This window comes from Vigna radiata, chromosome 11 (assembly GCF_000741045.1).
Source record: "Vigna radiata var. radiata cultivar VC1973A chromosome 11, Vradiata_ver6, whole genome shotgun sequence".
In the NCBI taxonomy this organism is placed as follows: Eukaryota; Viridiplantae; Streptophyta; class Magnoliopsida; order Fabales; family Fabaceae; genus Vigna; species Vigna radiata.
Window position 1 is genome coordinate 19305600 of NC_028361.1, and position 6572 is coordinate 19312171.

The window sequence follows — 6572 nt, forward strand, 5'->3', positions numbered from 1 at the left end:
TTTCCCTCTTTCGTAAACCCACTTTGATATTTGTAATGAAATGTTGTCAAATTTTTTAGTCATTCTTAACTTGTCTCTAAGTCATGGTTAGAGCGTTTCATGAGATATCTCTAGCCATCCTTCTAAAGTTGGCTCAACCTCTTTAAGAGTACCATCAATAATTTTCGTTTCGGCACTTAAACCTCCAAACTGAGACATATTCCCTCTATCTCCCTTGCTTTTGTTTCACTCCCACCTCTATAGCTTCATCTTCTTGTTTTGACCCAACCTAGCTTAAAAAAGATGTTATCAGGTTCCAAGGTAGAAGGTAACTTAGAATTTAACATGTGACATGCTTAAATTTTAACATATAATGTTTTCAAACTCTAATGTCAATTTAATGCAAGAAATCACATTGAGTTATTTTACAAAAATAAAGACTCAATTAAATAAAAAAACAAATATATAAACTAAAACGAATAAGACCAAATAATAAAAATATTAATAATAAAATTAGTATCGCATTATTATATTCTTAATATTTTTTTTAATGTTAACACGTTTCATTATTATAAAATAAGTAGAGTGTTGATTTGTGTAAGTTTTACAAATGCACGGGACCTTTTTGTCGAAATGAAAAACTGAAGGTGGATTTATGTAGTTTTCTAGTTCTTTTTTAAAAGAAATCAAACTTAATGTTTTTTAAGGTTATTCCTTCATTATTTTCGTAGTTCTAGATAGAGGCAATTGCGCCATGATTCCATGATGAACTAAAAAATATTTTGTTGACAAAGGATTCATCTACAGCTGTTTGCCTTCAACCTCTCAAAAGTCAACACTCAATTCTCCATTTTCATGCTACTCAAGGGTTCAAAAATATTCATTAGGGCATACAACAATAAATAAGGTCAGAGATTCAAAATAAAAACAATAATTTTCAAAGAATAAAGTTATCTCTTCCTTTTATAGTGATAGTGAAATGAAGTTATGTGAGATTATAGAAAAGAAATGCAATCGTAAATATTAGAATTAGGTTAGTAATTTCTTTTATATGTAATATATTAAGAGTGAGACTCCAAGTAGAGATCAGTATATACAGAAATCAAAATATATCTGTATACATTTAATTTACATCTTTATATGCTATTCAGTTATCTTTTTAAATGTTTTTATTAAATTAATATAATTTTCGATTAAATTTATGTTTGAACCAATATGTCAATTCTATCATATCCAAACACTAAATAACCATTAAAAATCTTTGTGAAATCTTCATAATTATATATCTAAATTTCTTACGTTCATTTGATATTGTCTTTATATATTTTTTACTTTCATCTTTTTTAAAAAAAATATAAAAATTTACACTTTTATAATCATTCTAACCTTATACTTTGTGTCAAAAAAAATTCAACACCACAATACTTTGGTTAAAAAGATACAATATTTTGATTAAATTAGTATAATTATTGGTTGAATCACATGAATGATGTCAAGGAATATGCAACTTTTGTGATGTATGTATGTAAACACTCTATATTTACTTCTTATAAAGTGTAATCATCGTGCAAAATTTGCATACTTATAAAAATATTTTGGGATCTTAGTATATATATATATATATATATATATATATATATTTTATTTTTTTTTCTTTTTTCTGATAAGAATAATTAGTCAATCCGCATGTACAACCACTAAAAGAAAAAAAAAGGATTTTTGTGATAACTAACAAAATAAATTTTGGATTGAATTAGGCTTTGTGATAATCAATAAAAAAAAAAGTATTAGATTTTAAGATTAATTAGTTTTGGTGATACAAATTACCTGTAAAGGATCCGTAAGTAAAAATTCGGATTGTCCAAACTAGAAATAAAAATATCTACATTCAAAATTTAACAAAATAATAAATATACACACTCGCATAAACTATCGAATGGTGATTAACATTACTCGTAAGAGTGAGGAAGAAAAATAACTTATTTTAATAATTGATGGTAAAATACTCTAACATGTTTGAAATTTGATATTAAAGAAGTATCATAAGTAACCATTTTAATAATTTTATGTTTATGATAAATGTTTGGTTAACAAAAATGTAGATGAAAAATAGAGTAATGGTATTTTTACATTCATTTAATATAAAATATAAAAATAAAATTGTCATAAAAATATAAGTTTTTCTAATTTTTTTTTTAAAAAATGAGTAAAATATAAAAAAAAATATCAAAATGAATATAATATATTTAATGGTGAAATAATATTTTTTAATAAAAATATGGTGATAGGCATATATACCCACAAGACGCGGAATTAATAAATATTGAAGTGACTGCTTCTGTGAGTATAAAGACAAGTATAGTAGTAAACTAACTTTTTTATTTCCCTTTTTATTTAATGAAAGACACCTTTTCCATTAGTTAGTGTTTGAATGAATTCATGAGATGATTAAAATAAATTTGAGTAAATGGGTTAAAAAAATAAAAATAATAAAATTAGTGGATAGATTTTATCGGAGGTGAGAGCTAGGAATTGTGTGGATTAAAAGGTTCGAAGGAATAAATAAAAAATTAAAAGAAAAAGTTTATGAATGATAGTAACGGATACAATAGATTAAAAATATATTTTAAGTGATAAAAATATATGATTATCAGTCTAGTGAAAAAAATGTGGTATAAATTTAAATGTAAGTATTGAAAATTATATTAAAATAAAATAAATTTTTTTATTTATAATAAAATTATAGAAATAAAATTAAAATCTATAAAAAAAATTTGTATGAATAAATTTTAAATATATTTTCTTAAATAATTTGTAGATTGTCATTTAAATTATTATCAACTAAAAATATATCAAATAATTATTATGTTCATAATTTATACAATGATATTAAATCATAATAAAAATTGATAATAATATTATTTTATTATTATAATTATTATTTATTATATTAATGTTGGATTCTTTAATATTAATTATAATTATCATTATTATTATTAATATTGTTATTAATATTATTAATCTTGATTTATTGAAGGTGGTCAAAAGAATCATTTATGCAAATTGCTAGTGTAAAAATCAACACCAATTTCCTTCATGTCAACATCAGTGAATCCAATGGCAGCCCTAGTTTGAAACATCCCATAATCGATTCCATGGATAGTAATACACCTCAGGATCGGTTCCTTCACCATTAAAGTGAAAGTTATTTTTATATTTGACTTAAATAATAATTTAAGGATGTCAATATTTATATAAATGTATAAAATTTTTTAGATGTGAAATATATTAAAATTTAAAAATTTGTTATATAAATAAAAAGAATTAGAAAGACCTAGATTCCTCTTTAATTTAAAAAGTATTTTAGATGAAATTTGTATTCATTTATATATCCTTAAGTCAACTTTTCTCTAGTTATTAACGAGTGGATATTAGACTTAACTCAATCTCACAAATCAATTTATAAAATAAACTTTATGTCTATAAAGTCCATGAAAAATATCCATTTTAATGAATAATAATAAATTTTATTAGTATTATTATTATCATTAGCAATGATAAATTTAATGTATAGAAAATATAATTGAATAGAAAATTATGACTAGAAAAATTAAAAAATTATGGTAGAGAATTATAGTAATTTTAAAATGATGGGTTCAAAATTTTGAGAACCTATTTTAGAAGGTTTTTTAAAATATATATATATATATATATATATATATATATATATATATATATATATATATTCTTACGTTGCACAATGAATAAGGAAGGATCAGATTTGCAAGTGGTTTTTGCAAGTTGTGATTAAAATATTGATAAAATACTATTAAAATAATAAATAATATTAAAAGAAATTGAGTAGTAAAAATTTGGGCTATAAATAGCCAAGGTAGAAATGAGAGTTTTGCACCAAGAAGAAGAGAAAAAAAAAATTAAGTAGTGAAGAAATATTTAGAAAGGAGAGTAGGAAGAAATTTCAGAGTAGAGATTCTTCAAGGTTTTCAAGAATAACCTCTGATCAAGAAAACTAAGTTTAGAAAAGAGATAAAGAGAGCTAATATTTCTATAAGTATTTGAATTTTTGTGTTAATATTACATGACGTTATTTTGAATACGTGAATAAGAAATCTGTTAATAACAAGCTGAAGAATATTTTGAAGATATTTTTGAAAAACTTTATTAAGGAGTATTTAAACCTAAATTTTCCATTTTTTAAGAAAAATGATATCTTGACCTCTTCAAGATGACAATTTTTTACATCAAATACGTGTCACGTTTTTATTGATCGACATTTAAGAAAACAAATTTTTTAAGTGGTTATTTTTTTTATTTTTCTCAAATGTCGACCAATAAAAACGTAACCTGTATCCGGTGTCAAAAATTTGTCATCTTGAAAGTGTGAAAGTATAATTTTTTTTTCATTTTTTTAATTAGCATTCGAAGATGGATGAGAGATTTTTAACATTTTGAAGATAAAAATCGAAAAAATGTACGAACTGCTCAAATACATCTTTTTAAAAACACGTGGTGGGGCCAAAAGCAAAGAAGCATTAGGAAGCTTGGATGACAAGACAGTGAGGAAGTGTGAACACTGTGATGAATGATGCACCATTTTTTCTATAAACTCCTTCTTTCTCTAAAAAGTCTTGTTGCTTTCCGCTCATTAATTGTCTTTCCATACTGCTTTTTCAACTTCGCCTTCCTTCTTCAATATCTTCTATTATTTTAGACAATTTAATTTCGACTCAAAATACCAAAAGAAAAATAGTAATTTATTAATTTAGGAAACTATTTTCATTATTCAAACCATAAAAATATTAAACTTTCATTCATTTTCTCTCTCCGGAAATACAGTGAGTAATAGAAGGAGAACCAAATTAAATTTGTATTAAAAATTAATTAATACTTTTTCAGTAATATATTCTCAATAAAAATAAGATCCCAGTATTAATTTTTTAGAGTAAAGAGAATATTATTGGTTATATAAATGCACAATATTAGTCTCTAAAGACTTCTTTACTTTTATTTATATGCTTTGGGAATGAACCTTAATTTGAAAAAAACTTGAAGTTTCTTTGCATATCCTTTTATTTAGTCTAAGATAGATTTTATCTATGAAATAATTCTTTTACTGTGATTTTTTCCCCTTCATTTATTAGTCAGACAATGAAAGAAACAATAATTTCTGAATGTTTTGGTTTACAGCTTACAGATGAAAGTGTAAACACAACGTACAGACAATCTATTATTAAACTAGTATTATTTTCTTGTGACAATAGTTTATCTAACATTAATAAATATATATTTATAGAACAAACAAATTTAATCGGTTTTTTAAGAATCACATCCAAAACATATACTAGATTGGGAAGAATCAAACTACTTTTGCAATTTTCGAAACAATCAATTTAGAATCTTAATCCTAATATTTTAAAAATGCCTTCTTCTATATAAACTACATTCATTTTCATGTAAAATGTTAATTATTTTGATATATTGTTTTAAACTTTTCGTGACGTAAATTTATATTTGTTTATTTAAATTTATGTTTGTTAGTAATAACATATATAAATTTATGTTTGTTAATTGAATAACAAAAGTGAAAAAGAAATTTACATTATAAGTATTTTTTTAAACAAATTTACGTTTGTTAAAGAAGACTTTTTTACGTTTGACCCTTATAAGTTAAATGTAAATTTACCTCTTATATGTACTCAACAAACGTAAATTTACAAGTCTCTTTTACATTTCATATGTAAATTTGTTTAAAAAAAAATACTTACAATATAAATTTCTCTTTCACTTTTTTTCCTATATAAGAATAAGATGTTTCCTATATAAGAATAAGATGAAAAAATCTATTTTATGTATGGTATTTATAAGTTATAAGTAAATATTGATTATAACTATTTATAAAAATGTCATCATATATTTTTAACATTTGTCATACATTTTTTATGTTTGTTATTATTTATAAAAATGTCATCATACATTTTGAATGTTTGTTACTTTCATTTAGTGACGTAAATGGTAATTTTTTAGTTAATGCAGTATAAAAAAATGTTATTTATTACTTATGTATAAATTTATATTTAACATAAAAATGTATTATAAAAGTTCAAAGTAAAGTTTATTCCTTAAAAAGAATATAAGTCAACCAATACAATTATATTATATTGTAAGAGTTCTAAGGAAAATTAGATATATGCAAGTTACATAACATTAGAAAAACATGGTTATGCTACATCAGAATGATTGTAGTGTTTTTTAATAGGACATGCTAAATTAAAAAAGGAATCAATTTAAAGTATTATCATTTATGCTTAGCTAACATGTTGGGTTACAACAACATATTTACGAGCACAGTGATGTTGAAAAGATAATTATACTTAATATTTGAAAAAAATACCATATTTTGCAATCATGTGGTATTAAATACGATCATGTATGAAAAATCCAAGTTTTAAAAGAAAATATTAGTTCTAGATATATGGAGTTTGAAGAAAGTTAATAAAAATACTTTTAAACTTTTTTTCACAGAGGTTTAAAATGTTAGTAGAGACTATTTGATAAAAGCACACTTATAATTC